Below are 15,704 nucleotides of genomic sequence, written 5' to 3' on the forward strand. Positions count from 1 at the left end.
TTAAATGTCCTTGATTTTTATCCAGTGTACGCAATTCATCTGAATTCCAATGATCTTGGAATGCCAAAATTTAATGCAGGAAATGTGACCTGATCCACATTTGAATTCAAAGTAGTTAACGTTGTGGGGAAAATCTTGCCTAGACTCCACATTATCATTCTGAGATTGAACTAAATATGTAATCCCTAGTACCTTCACCAAATTCGCTGGCAGTTAGATAATTAAACTAATTTTGGAAGTTAAACATCTGATTACAGTCAATTCTGAGCAAATGACTAGTGACATTCACACTGGTTGAAAGGTGAAATTAAGTAAACTGAATAGAAAATATTGGAACATTAACCAGTAGATGGCGAGCACCTTCATTGCTGCCACTCCAGTTGGCCTGGCCAATTCTTTTCTTAGCTTGTGCCCAGGTTGAAGCAAATACTAATACTGCATTGAAATTACTTACACCAGTGGTAATGATCACTGGATTGCCCCTGCACCCAAGCTAATTGCTAAAAGTAACTTTACCTAGTTTTTTAAATGGGCAGTTTACCAGTGCTCACCTACTTCTCATCCTGTTCTCAATTGTTTCTCTTCTGTTCTGATTTATTAGAACTTGTGTTCTTAGTTCTATAACAAATAAATCTTTTACCTACATAGTTTCCCCTATTTTTCCTAACCAAGATATTTCTAATTCATTTCCCTTTCAACTGCTGATGCCATCTGTTTTGGAGATGGGAAGAATTTTTTCTCCGGTAGCTTTTGTTGGCTGAAAACTGGGTTCAAAATCTGTTTTCCAATTAGTCCACAAAATCTGTTTTCCAATTAGTCCAGATTCTGCAAATTGATATGATTGTTGTGCAGACCTTTTTGAAAATTGTATAATTTAGTTATAGCATATAGACTTATTTATCCCTTGCTAAAATCCAGGAAACTAAAGATAAAATGGATGGTTAAATTTAAATAGTATTAAGCTGTGGTTAACTAATGCTTCATTGCAACCATATTCATTTTCTTGTTTTTGTTAATCAGGAAACCAACCTTACAGTAGAATTCAGTGTGTGTTTAAATAGCACAGGCAGTAAGTGACACTACTCACAAGAGTACACTTAAATAGCATGGAGAGAATACTGATTAGCTTAAAATCATTCACTATACATCTCTACCTTAAATACTTCTGATTCTACTGTAGTTACCTTTAAAGTTCTGTACCTTCGTTCGATGTATTCACTTGAAGAGAAGGGAAAATTTGGCAGTTTTAATTAAAGGATAGAATTAAATAGTATTTAAGTAAGCATTTAAAATCTGTTCAGTATTTAACACCCCTAGTTAAATAATTTGCAGTTGTTTGGCTTCCCAAACTTTCACTAACATCACTGGCTTTGTTAAAAATGAAAGGATAAAAAAAGGAAAGTTAAGGTTTAAATGTTTGTGGATATTTTGTAAACAAATTTCAAACTGCAGCATTCTTTGGGAGAAGAGGGAAATTGATATACAATCTAGTTGAGATATAACTAATGCCATTTTCTGTTTAATGAATTGCTTTAGCTATGTAAGCAGTAACTTTGTAACTGCATTCTAAACAGCATGAACATTGAGCCATTGGTGACCAAATTGAAGGCTGCCAAGCATAGGTGATCCTCGAATCTTGGCAGCCTGGCCCAATTCATTTCTATTTGTGCTTGATTCATTGCTTGTTTGTCCCAGAGGCTTGCAACTGGTTGTTCTTTGTGCAGTTGCCCCAGTGATGATTTTAAATTAGAACATAAAAGCTGTCATTATCAGTAGCTTGACAGATGTGCAAGTTAATTGCAGCATTCATACAGCCTTTGCATGTGGCTCATGAAGACACAAAACTTGGACCTGTGAACTACCTGTTTCCAATTCCTGTAAAATTTACAGTAACATTTAAATAGGCTTGATAAGTAATGTCAAAGGAACTTCCATGCACCATTTCCTCATTTATAACATTTGTCAGGTGCTGGTCCCTGGACTCCACTGTCTAATGTGGAATCCTGATAGCCATTCAGTTGCTGCTACAAAGGCTTATTGGTTTTACAAGATTGGGTAACCATAACCTGAAGGATCTAGATGTGTGCTTTAGTGGGTTTACAAAACTGTTGGTGCCCTGAACTCCATTTACACTAAGGATTTTGGTACAGTTAGCTGTCCACTTAAAATATGTAAGCTGTTTCTTCCTGTTCATCCCCAACAGTCATAAAAATTGCTTGGTTTGAGATTGCAGTTAACATTTGTGGAAAGTAGTTAAGAGGATAATTGGAGCCTTTATTAAAAACAAGAAATTGGTAATGTAGAAGGCCGAGTATGTCTCTAGTTTAACAAGGTATAGAAGGGGCGACTGGGAACTGAATGCACAAGTGTGCAGCAGACGTAACAGCCAGATTTTAAAATTCAGTTTAATGCTGCCTAATTCCATGCTTAAATTGGGGAATAAAAATGGATTTATTCATAAAATGGCATGGGCAGTACTTACAAGATCCGTTGATGACACTTGCCTGGCATATCTGAACAATGCATTAAATTATATCTCAGGCTACTGATACTATAAGATGCTCATTTAACCTGATATACATAATGATTAACAAATGTATTTCACCTCTGAGTAGTCTCACCTAAAATTTGAGAAGATTAGCTGTTAGTTTGCCTGCAACTTTTTAGAAACTGAAACTGCCAAGTTTTTGCTTTAAATTCTGTTTCTGGGTTGACCAGATAAAGCTAAATGGTAAAGGGCATTCTCTTGGGAAATATTTAGCTTTGTTAAAGAGCAGACACACACACGCCTTGTGTCTAATTTTAATTGTAAATATTTGAAGATGTCTTGACTTTTAAATTTTCTCTGTCCCTACCTCACCTTGGGTGGATCTATATTTGCGCTTCGCCACACCAGATCCATCTGGCCAGTTCCTAATTTTAAAAACCACGTCCTACCTTTCATAGCCTTTGTTTGCCAATTATGTATCCATCTCCTTTGACTTGCTGACATGGCACAATTTCTGGGATTGCAAGCCAAGTTTTCAGTGTCTTGCGTGTAAAGTAATTAAAAATCTGAATTAAGTTTATTTTCCCTTTACATGGTCCATGTGCCTGTTAGTCTATGATTCTATTAGGATTTAATTTATCTGTAGCCCTTAGGCTCTTGAATAGTCAACAAGATGGTTCTAAGCTACCTTCTCTCCTTTGTAAATATTCTTAGCTTTTGTAGCTTGGTGCTTTGTACCTAAATCAAGGTGTTGAATTAGTTGCCTTTCATTGCACCATTTTCAGATCCCTGAAGCCTCTTCTTTGATATGATGACCAGAATTCTACACTGTGGAGCAGGGCCAGTACTTTGTAGAAGTTAACTGCATAAACTGGGGTCAGCAACCTTTCAGAAGTGTTGTGCTGAGTCTTCATTTATTCACTCTAATTTAAGATTTTATGCTCCAGTAATACACTTTAATGTTTATTAGGTCATTATATGTAATTATAATATATAACACCCCCTCTAACCTTCCCACCAACCCCCATCCTTACACGCACAGCATCAGTTGGTTCTAAAATTGCAGGGACTTTGGCTTTCTTTTTTTAACTGAGACTACTCTCCTGATATTTGCTGCACTGCTGCTTACCTTCTAGCAGCTTTGGCTTTCAGATGGGCTTTTCAAAAAATAAAATCAGAGCCATGCTGCTACCTGAATGTCGGAAACAGCAGCTCAGCAACTCGCTGAAATTGACACAGACACTAAAGGACCTGTTTTAAAACGATCAGAACTCCGGTTCTGATTTTTGCCCTGGCTGCTCAGACCAGACAATCAGCTTGTGTGCCACCTTTGTACCATAGGTTTCCAAACCCAGTATAAACACCAGCATTGATCATTTGGGCCAAATGATTTTTGTGCTATAGATACAGTCAGCCTCCGGCTCTGCATCCTAAGACCTTGTTTTCTGGTACTACAGAACTTGAGTATTGTTGAACAACATACCAGCATAAGAATTAGGAGCAGGATTAGACCCCTCGAGCCTGCTCTGCCATTCAGTGAGATCATGGCTGATCTGAATGTAACCTCAATCCCACATTCCTGTCTACCCCCAATAACCTTTCACTCCCTTGTTAAGAATCTATTTAGCTCTGCCTTAAAAGACTCTGCCAGCTGCCTTTGAGGAAGAGAGTTCAAAAGGCACTCAACCCAAGAGACATGTCTAAGCTTTTCATCTTGCTGGCAGGGATACCAATAGAAGAGGGAAAACATCAATTTATACTGTGTACGAAGTGTGCTAATCGGCTGGCATGGAAAATGCACTACTGATGGGGACTGACAGTTAACTGCTAAGCCTTTTTTGAAATTTAAACAGGGCATCTTGACTCTGATTGGTCAAAGTATTGCCCTGAGGGATGAGTCAGCGAATGGCTGTCACTTATTTTGTTTAGCTGAAACAGGTGCAGTGTTCTTTCTGTCTGCAAAGAGCAGGGCCCTGTAGCCCCCCAGTACATGCAAATTTGCCAGATTCCAAGCCTGACTGATGATTTAAGTTGGCTGTGAGCGTAATTGTTAGCACACAGGATTATTTAGCAAATGTCCAATCTCAGAATCACATCTAGTGTTGGACAGTTTTGAGTTTTGCAAACATGGCCAGTTGGGTATGGTCTGCAGCCTGCCTATTGCAAAGAGTGTTTGGGACATACTGTTAAGATCCACCAGTCTTTGGAATGTATGGCCTACATACCTAGTATCACACTGGCACTGAGATTCATATGTCACAGTACTCATTTGTGTGATAGGCAGAATGCTTTTTTGGCTTGACGACAGCACCCTGTTAGTGGCGAATACCCCTCATGTTGCTACTGCATAGTAGTAGCGTGAAACAGCTAGTTTCACCTGTTGCTCAAATTTTTGAGAAAGATTACTCTGGAAGGGCAAGGTGAGGTAGACTGGGCACTTTTCAGGGCTGAAAGTGACGGCTTGAGGCCCGTTCATGAGTTTGCGTGATATACAGCATGAAATGATCTGATCAGGGTAGCCATTATCCTGCAGGATGCTCTTGATGTGCCCTATTTCAGCATCAAGCTTGCATGGTGACCAAATGGCTCGGGTCCCATTTACAAGGTTGTCAATAAGACCAAACTTGCAGCATCTGGAACTGCAAAAATCCCAACGCATATGTTGACCAGTGAAGGTAGGCTTGCGGTAGACCGTAGCAGAGAATCCCCTGGCAGATTTCTCAGAGTAAGTCAAGAAAGGGGAGTTCGTTTGACTGCTCCATTTCAAAGGTGAATTTGAATGCAGGATGGAACCCATTAAGACCTGTCAGGAAATTGTTGTTTTTCCCCCTTTGTATTGGTATTCTTCCAAGTATCCTGATGGGTGCAAGACAAAAGGCTTGGACATGTCTCTTTTTTTAAGCAATACCTTGTTTACTGTTGGGTGGGTGGAGCTGGGATTCGTTTTGCACCTGTTAAGTTGCCAAGCCTGGTGCTGCAATGGCTTTTTGTTGCAAGTTATTTGCTCTGCATTCTAACTGTACGATTACCATTTGTTCAATTTTTTTTAGATTTCTCCCTCCTGTTTCAACTTGTGTATTTCTCCAGTGTCACTTACCACACTGAATATTAGAAATGTAGTATGCAGAAAATGTGCTGCCTTAACGTACTCCTTAGGATATTCTTGTTCAAAATCTATTTTTAAAATTAAATTAAGTTAGTAGCCTCCCCAGCCTCTGCTGTATCCAGGACAGGTAGTGTGACAGATGGAAAACAGCCTGTTACTTTATTCTGTGAAATATGCTGTTTTGGAAATTGGGTCACACTAAATGTGCAGCTGCAGGTCCCCCAACCTGCCTAAGTCAAAATGGCACGTCCAGTTTGGGTGATGGGAGTGGTGGGGTAGGTCTGGCATTTTAAATTGTGTACACACAATAGTTGAATGAGGAAAATTCTTAACTTGCCAGTAGAATTGGAATATTACTGTTTGAACAGGAGCAATGGATGCTATGGGCAAAGTAACAAGGTTCTGATTTAACTTTAGGTTCTGTCAAGTTATTTTTGCTTGAGGAATACTGTAGAAATTCAGATTGATGCCAATACATTCAGCAGTAATCTTGTGGCCTATGTTGTGATCCTTTGATTAAATTATGGTTCGTAATTTCCCTGCACATCATCCATTATATAGATGTTCTGTCTGCCGTCTAGTTGTAATGGCAAATTGAGAATTCTCTGGTCATTATTTTGCTAACTGTCAAGTCTAATCCATATTAAATTGGCTATCATAGAAGGCAGAGAAACATCTTATTCATGTATACTCCAAAACACAACCAGTTAAAGACCTTCTGAAGTATAGTCATTTGTGTACTAACAGTATATCTGACTCATCTATATAGCACACAGCAAAAAAGGCCATACAAATTTGCTCCAATTTTCTTCCTTTCATGCAAAGCATTGGACAGGAAAAAAAATCAATCTAGTCTGCCACACTGGATCATGTGCGTTCCTAACATCCCTTGTGCTCCAGCTATGTAATCATGTCCTGGGCTCAACCATCTTCAGATACTTTATCAATGATCTTCCTCCAGCATAAGGTCAGAGGTGGGGATGTTCACCGCACATTGTTCAGTACTATTTGAACTTCTTGGATGCTGAAGCAGTCTGTGCTTATGCAACAAGACCTGAACAACATTCTGGCTTGGGCTGAAGAGTGGCAAGTAACATTTGCACCACAGAAGTGCTGGGCAATGACCATCTCAAACAAGAAAGAAACTTGCCATCTCCCTTTGACATTTCAACAGCATAACCATCGCTGAATCCCGCAACTGTCAACATCCTGGGGCTCACCATTGACTAGCGACTTTACTGGAACAGCCATATAAATACTGTGGCAATGAGCAGGTCAGAGACTGGGAATTCTGCAGTTACTCACCTGAATCCCCAAAGCATATCTACTACATAAATGCCACAAGTAAGGAGTGAGTTGGATACTCTGCACTTGCTTGGATGCGTGCAACTTCAATAGCACTCGAAGCTGGATACCATCCTGGACAAAGTCCACTTGATCTGCATTCCATCTTAAGCATTCACTCCCTCCACCATTTCTGCACAGTGACAGCATTGTACACCATCTGCAAGATGCACTGCGACAACTTACCAAGTCCTTTGACAGCACCTACCAAACTCGCAACCTCTATCACCTAGAAGGACAAGGGCAGCAGACACATGGGAACACGCCGCCTGAAAGTTCCTTTCCAAGTCCTACCCCATCCTGTCTTGGGAGGGAGCTTGCAGGTGGTGGTGTTTGGTCCTCCTTTGCTGGGTCAAAATCCTGGAACTCGCTTCTGATCAGCACTTTGTGGATACCTGCACCAGATGGACTGTAGCAGTTCCAGAAGGTGGCTCCCCTTTACCTCGAGGGCAATTGGGGATGGGTGACAAATGTTGGCCCTATCAGCGATGCTCACACCCCAGGAAAGAATATATATTGAAAAATTGTTTTTTTTTTTAAATCCTGACCAATCCAGGGAGGGGACAAAAGTGGGTGATTCTTCTCTTGCTTAAGGCTATCAGCTAGGCCAGGAGACCAGATTGACCCTTGTTTTTATAATATTTGATGTCTCTCCAGATGCTGTGATAGCCATCTAAGCCAGGTGCATGATGTTGACGATATGTAGCAAATCTGCACTCTGTGCTACTAATTTGCTCTGTAGATCTATGAACTTGGAAAAAAATGGTCTTCTGATATTGGGTGACCTAGTTATCCCCTTGTGCAACTTATATGCATGGCTCCCTAGTTTTCCCTAACCTATCTAATATACAAACACATTCTAGGCCCTTCATTAGATTAAGCATCTTGAACAAATCTGCCTTTTGAGCTTGCGCTTCTCTTTTTTTAAAAAAGCCTGTCTCCAGTTAACCGAGGTGACTGAAATTGTATAATTCCTCTCAGCCCTTCCCCTCTAATTTTTCCCAAAGCTTCTCCATCAACTTGCATGAGAGGACCAAAACTGGACACTTCTGTGTGTGGCCTAAGCAGAATATTGTGCAAGGACAACATGATGCTTTCTGTTTTAATTGAACGGCTCTAGTGGTATAACTTAATACTCTGTTTTGGGTATTGGTTCATGGCACTCTTTGTGAACCTTAAGAAAATTAAGCACCAAAGCAATATTTTTTTTTCAATGGATTTTAATTTTGGTGTGTAAGTATGCGTGGCATTGGCCCTGTTTGCCTGGATAACATTCAACGGTGTTAAATGCCATATGCCAAATATAGGCCCATTCTTCCATTGAAGCGTCCTAGTGCTTGCCTGGACCTATATATCATCCACAAATTTTTGGACCATTTCTTCCCCCTGCTGCACAAGTTGCCCATATTTTGGTAATGAAGATAGTAAAAACTGCTATGACACTGGTCCCTCCTGGACATCACTGGTAATTCATTTCCAAGCTGATCTACAACCATTAATTTATGCATGTAGGAATTTTCAGTTCAGTCTTGACATCTTCCCATCTATTCCAAAAAATCAGCTTATAAAGGAACCTATTGTGCAGCACCTTATCAAAAGCTGTCTGTGAACCCAAGATTTTGTTCATCCTAGCAAATTCTAAAGATTCAATTTGATTAGTAAAACTCAACATTTTCCCTAGAATTTGAGTGTCTCCCTAATAAACTCTCCATTCAGATGATCATAGAGTAAATATTAATGATCCCTTCTAGCTCTTGCCTATGATTGAAGGCACTGACATGTTCTGTGGAGGGTCAGCATCCCTTTAATCCCTTGTCAAGTGGTCCCTTCATTTGCGAATACCAATAGTGAGTAATAACAGTATGTTGCACTACATGGGGCGAATAGAGGATTGGCAGGGTCACAGATAAGCTGCATTGTACTCACTTGACAGCTACAAAGGTGTGCTTCCCAGCAGGATAGCCATGAGATTTCCCCCTCTTCACCCCATGGATTCCAAGGCATTTTGCAGCACTCTTGTTGAAACTTCAGCTGCTTTGTGAAGAGCAGGAACCTCCCTGATTTGTATGGCCCTGTGTTATCCTGAATCATTGGATAAGCTACTTCTGGTTATTTTATGCTTCCTGTGCTCTGGTATTGCTTTGGTGAATGTTACTTGCATGAATCATTTGAGTTTCATTACATTAGTGAAAATCATTCTTTGGCAGTGAATCATATTGAAAAATTAACAGAATCCCTAACTTCAGGGCCTGAGGTGGAATTCATGCATTTTTTTTCAATAATGCCATCTATGCTTTTGAGTCTTAAGATACTTAATCTTAGCTACATTTCGATGGACTTCAGAATCTGCCATTAACCAGTTGCTTTTCCTATAATCAGTGACTGATGACACATTACACTCTCTTTTCAGATATCGGACTAGAGTGTCTGAAAATGAGTCAAGCTTCTTTTAAGAAAAGCTTCATTACATAGTTACATAGAATGTGCAGCATAAACAGACCATTTGGCCCAACAGTTGGTTTATGTTAGTGTTTATGTGCCTTACCAAGTACCTCTTACTCCATTCATCTAAACTTCAGCATAATCTATTTATTTTCCTTTTAAGTGCATCTATGCCATTTACTTCAACTATTCCTCGCGGCAGTGAGTTCCACGTTCCATATTCTTGGGGCAAAGAAATTTCTGTTGAAAAACGTATTGGATTTATTAGTGATGGTCTTATATTTATGGCCCTTTGCTTTGGACTTCCCTATGTTTCTCCCATGCACTGTGCATGTACATGAGGGAACCAATGAGTCAGTAGGTAATACTTCCCCATGTTAAATGGAGGGCTAGAGTTCTTTGCTGTAGCTTAATTTCTAACTCATGGGTAGCTTTGGCAAGAGTTTATCAATGGATCTTTTTTTGAGAATAAATGTAGGGTGTAGAATCATGTAAACAGCTCCTCCCAGGTTAAGTGTTTAAAACAATTAGTAGGTAAAATTAAGTGAGCTCAAGCTTGGGTTTTAAAAGTCCAAGAATTCAGGTGAGGGATTTTACTGCAACTGAATTACAAAGGATCAAAAGTATGCTGAAACTAGAAATGCACCAAATGCTCAATGCAGCTGTAGCTGGCTGCTGTTAACTTGCTGTGTTTCTGTGCCGAATTATATCATTCTCCCACCGCTGCCACCACCCCCCTACTGTATGACGAGCCCTTTAAATGGGTTGAAATGTATAAATTTGTAGTTGATGCCTTTGTTATTGTCCCTCTGTTATCTCACTTCGGACCTTTTGGGAATCTAGAAAGATGCTTGTGATTAACTGTCTATGCAGGGTGCCTCAGAAAAACTCCTACGATTAGGGAGGCATGCACATGCAGAGGAGTTTGCTGCAGGTCTGAAGCTGCTTACTAGCCCTATATTTTTGAATTAAATCCCACCAGACTTCTAGCATTGCTGCCAGTTCCTTTGTTATTCCTGAAGTCGACCCACTTGGGGGCACACTAATTGGAATTGATAGAAGCTCATTAACTGAATTTCAAGGTTGAGAGAGTGCCGTGTTCATCATAGTATAATTCCAGGATGGATGATGAGATTAGTTTCTATCTTTACATTCAAAAATGCAAGAATTACCTTTTTTTTGGAATGTGCACTAGTGTTACATGTGTGAGGGTTCTCTTTGACTTATCTTGGGAAACAGGTACAAGTGAACATTCTTAAATGGTCTTCAATTCGGCCAAAATCTTTAGTGGTGGAAAGCCAGTGATCCTTTTTGTTCTACAGCTATTGCTCTGAATAGACTACAGATGATCCCAACTGCTGCCACAACCCAGATCTGGAACAACTCTTGAGATACCTGAACAATGTGAGGGATGGTCTAGGTTTGTGCACATGAACACACAGAGCAGTTATACATCCACGTTTAAAACATGGCAGACATTTTGGTTTTATGATGACTAAAACCCGAATGTAATTGACAAGACTGCAAAAATATTTTTTTTACTCATGCTGGAAAGCATGAACCAGTTCATATGCCCATGTATCAGGTGTATTTGGTGCCAATTGGCTCCTACCCCTTGGCACTGGGTGGAAATGCACTAGTATTCAGTTCTAACATCACTTCAGGTGTGCAACTATGTTCTATATTTTCCATCTTGATCTTCATGTAGTCCAGTAACAGTTGTTTCATTGGTTAGCCATTTCATTTGAGAATTGAAACAAAACCATTGAATGTTAAATGCAGCAACTCTAGTAGAATTTGTGGACCTTTTTACATTCTGGTTGTGGACATTGCTAACAACGCATTTATTGCCCACCTGCAACTGCCATGATGGATCACCTTGAACTGCTGCAGTTCATATGGTGAAGGCACAACCACAAAATTGTTTGAGTTCCAGGGTTCTCGCCCACTAAGAATGAAGGAGCAATCTGTCACCTCAGGATAGTGTGTAACTGAAGGGAAACTTGGAATTCTGGTCCTGGCTGCTGGAGTTCACTAGTTTGGGAGATCCTGATGAAAATCCTTAGTGATTTGCTGCAATGCATCCTGTAGATTGTACATGTTGCGCTCATGGTAAGCTGATGGTAGAGGGAGTGGACGTTTAAGCTAGTGCCAATGAAGTGACCGAATTTGCCTTTGGTGTTCCTTATCTTGAGCACTGTTGCAGGAGCATGCAAGTAAGTGGAGACTACTCCATCACACTTGACTTGTGCCATGTGACTATCCAAGACTAGACAAGATAAGCCAGTTACCATAGGATACCCAGGCTCTGATCTTATAGCTGCAGTCTTTGTGACTGGCCCAGTTAAGTTTCTGGATTTTTTTTAGTATTATTTCAAGGGATGCGGGTGCCACTGGCTAGGCCAGCATTTTTATTTCCCACCCTTAATTGCCCTTGAGAAGGTGCTGGTGAGCTGCTGCTTGAACCACTGCAATGCATGTGGTATAGTTACACCCACAGGGCTGTTAGGAAGGGAGTTCCTGGATTTTTATTCAGCGACTGAAGAAATGACGATATAGTTCCATGTCAGGATGGTGAGTGGCTTGGAAGGGAACTTTCAGATGGTGGTCTTCCCATGCATCAGCCTTTGTCCTTCTAGGTGGTGGAGGTTGTGGGTTTGGAAGGTACTGCTGAAGGAGCTTTAGTGAGTTGCTGCAGTGCATCTTGTAGATGGTATGTTGCTGTCACTTTGAGTCAGTGGTGGATGGGGTGCCAATTGAGCCAGCTGCTTTGTCCTAGATGGTGTCAAGCTTCTTGTGTTGTTGGAGCTGCGCTCATCCAGGAAAGTGGAGAGTATTCCGAGTATTTGGGGGGGTCAGGAGGTGAGTTATTCTCTGCAGAATTCCCAGTCTCTGATATGTTCTTGTAGCCACTATTTATTTATGTGGCTAGTCTAGTTCAGTTTCTGGTCAATGATAGCCCCCAGAATGTTGTTGGTGGTAGATTCCGTGAGGTAATACCCTTGAATGTCATGAGATGGAGTGGTGACCTGCCTGATAGTGGAGGATTTGACAATGGTGATGCCAATAAATGTCAAGGGGAGGTGGTTACATGCTCCTCTTGCAGATGGTCTTTGCCAGGTACTCTTGTTGTGTGAATGCTGCTTTCCACTTAAGCCAAAGGCTATATGTTGCCCTGCGCTTATTGCATTGGATTTTTTCATTATCTGAAGAATTGTGAATGGCATTGAACACTGCAGGTATCAGCAAACTGCACCACTTCTGACTTTATCATGGGGCAAACGTCATTGAGGGAAACAACTGAAGAGAGTTGGGTCTAGGAAGCTGCCCTAGGGCTGAAATGATTGATCTTTTAGCACAAAGGAAGATGGTTGTGGTTGTAATGTGTGACTCGGTCACAAGAGTTTTTCTCCGACTTGACTTCAGTTTTACTACGTGCCACACTTTGTCATCAAAGGTGGCATTCCACAATGGCAGTCGCCTCACTTCTTGTGTCCATGCTTAGAGCAAAGCTGTATTGAAGTTTGGAAGCCAAATTGTCCTGGCAGAATCCAAATTGAGCATTAGTGAGCAGGTTATTGCTAAATGCTGCTTGATTGCACATTAAGCATCTCCCATCATTTGCTGCTGCTAAGTGTAGGCTGATGGGGCATTAAATGTCTGGGCTGCATTTGTCCTGATTTTTGTGGGCAGGGCACACCAAGCCAATTTTCCACATTGGCTGGCTGATGCTGATTGCCAGTGTTGCAGCTGTACTGGAACAGATTTCTCATGTTACTAGTTCAATTTTTCAGCACTGCTGCTGTATTTTTTGCTGTGTCTAGTGCTCTTAGTTGTTACTTGATGTCTCATGAAGTGAATCAAGGTAGCTGGAGACAAGTGTCTCTGGTGGTGGGGACCTCCAACGAGGCTGAAAAGAATTAACTACACCAGCTGATGATTGTACACATCATCCTTTTGTGCTCAAATGCAGTGTTCTAGCATTAAGGATAGAATTGCTCATGGAGTCTCCTCCTTCACTTAGATGTTTAATTGCCCATTAAATTCATTACTGCATGTGGCAGGGTTGCAAAGCTTTGACCTGATCCGATGGCTGTGGGATTGCTTTATGCTCATAGCCAGCTTCCACTGTTTAGTATGCATGTCGTGTGTTAACTTCACTAGATTAGCACGTCATTTTTACTTGTGCCTGGTGCATGTTCTTCTACATTCTCAATTGGATCCGGGTTGGCCACCTTGCTTAATGGTGAGGGATAAGCCAGACCATTTTTTTCCTTCATGGGATGTGAACTTCACTGACATGGTCAGCATTTGCTGCCCATCCCTATTTCCCCTTGAACTAATTGGTTTGGTTCACAGGTCATTTTGGGGGGCAGTTAAAAGTCAGCTCCATTGCTGTGGATCTGGAGTCACGTACAGGCCAGACTGGGTAAGGATGGCAGATTTCCTTTGCTCAAGTACATTAGTGAACCAGATGGGTTTTTATGACAATTGGCAATGGTTTCATGGTCACCATTACTGAGACTAGCTTTATCTTCCAGATTTATTAAATTAATTTCAATTCCATCACCAGCCGTGGTGGGATTTAAACTTGTGTCCTTAGAATTTTAGCCTGGGCCCCTAGATTATTAGTCCAGTAACATTACCATTACGCCACCATCCCCCCAAGATGAAATTACAAAGTGTGTGGTGACGCAATTCTATTGCTGATCACCCGAATTAAAAATACCTTTTTTAGAAGTATGTAGAATTATCATTCTGGAGAAACCTGATATACCACAAATTTAATTTCTTTTCAGGGCCAGTGAGAGTGTTTGGCAGTAATTATGAAGTTTGTACACTGTTGGAAATCTGATTACACCTCATTCACCAAGGTGTAACTTTTCCATGGCTTTTACATCAAGACGAATAGCATGAAAGTGAACTACTCATCCATTCATGGTTGGCAAGGCAGTTAACAGTCTTTGGGAACCTCTACAGCACATTTTCTGCATTATTCTGCTCATGTCCGAACTCTCAAAGTTGCTGCCAGTTTCGGTGGAGTAATGACAGCGAATACTGACAGTTTTGCCATCATTACCATAGCAAAATCCAGGCCAATATATATTTATACACTTGAAATTTTTTGGATATTACACTTTTTTAACACCTAATGATCATGCTTTTTGTGTTATGGTGTCTATGTGCTAAACTGTAATTGTGTAGTTCAATACATCTGCCAAAGTAAACAATTACCATCACAATTATCTTTACAGTGTGATGTAATTCATTGTTGGATTTGTAGGCATGCCCTCTCTTGTCCATTACTTTAACCTGGTAGAACCTGCCATACATCTTGCCTGTTTGGAAACAAATATACACGTGCAATAACTGAAGTGTAGAGACAGGCAGTACCTGATATGTGTAAATATCTCACATTGCATGCATAAATAACAGGTTCCACTATGGAGTCGCCCAAATAAAAGTCTGAAGTCTTACTGTGCTGTCTGCTTTCAATCCACCCATGTGGAAGGAATTTAATGCCCTTCTTTGTGGTTAGTTTGGTCTCGGTGAGGCATTTAATCAGGCAGGAGGATGGCATGGGGACCTGGCAGCCTTCCCACCACTGCCCCGATTAATCCCAGTGCGGGAAACCCTGGGAATAGCCTTTCCACCCCATCGCAAATTGAGGCCCTTAAGTGTTTTTTTTTAATTCATTCATGGGATGTGGGCATCACTGGCTAGGCTGGAATGTATTGCCCATCCCTAATTGTCCTTGAGAAGGTGGTGGTGAGCTGTTGCCTTGAACAGCTGCAGTCAATGTGGTATAGGTACACCCAGGGTGCTGTTAGAGAGTGAATTACAGGATTTTGACCCAGTGACAGCGAAGGAATGGTGATATATTTCCGAGTCAGGATGGTGAGTGGCTTGCAGGGGAACTTCCAGGTGCTGGTGTTCCCATATGTCTGCTGCCCTTGTCCTTCTGGATTGTGGGTTAGGGAGTTCCTGCCTAAGGAGGTGTGGCGAGTTCCTGCAGTGCATCTTGTAAATGGTACACATTGCTGCCACTGTGCTTTGGTGGTGGAGGGAGTGAATGTTTGTGAGTGGGGTGCCAGTCAAGTGGGCTGCTTTGTCCTGGATGGTGTCAACCTTCTTGAGCATTATTGGAGCTGTTCTCATCCAGGCAAGTGGAGAATATTCCATCACACTCCTGACTGATGGCCCTGTGGATGGTGGACAGGCTTTGGGGAGTCAGGAGGTGAGTTACTCTCCGTAGGATTCCTGGGCTCTGACACCTCTTTAGGCATGATTTCCCCTTAATGAAGCCATGCTGACTCTGCTTGA

General features: G+C 41.2%; 1 protein-coding gene across 1 annotated transcript in view; it reads left to right on the top strand.

Moving 5' to 3' along the window:
* ssu72 (SSU72 homolog, RNA polymerase II CTD phosphatase) overlaps positions 1-15,704 on the top strand; it is a 103,557-nt gene that overhangs the window by 15,115 nt on the left and 72,738 nt on the right. The window lies entirely within an intron of this gene.

This window comes from Carcharodon carcharias, chromosome 15 (genome assembly GCF_017639515.1).
Source record: "Carcharodon carcharias isolate sCarCar2 chromosome 15, sCarCar2.pri, whole genome shotgun sequence".
Classification (NCBI taxonomy): domain Eukaryota; kingdom Metazoa; phylum Chordata; class Chondrichthyes; order Lamniformes; family Lamnidae; genus Carcharodon; species Carcharodon carcharias.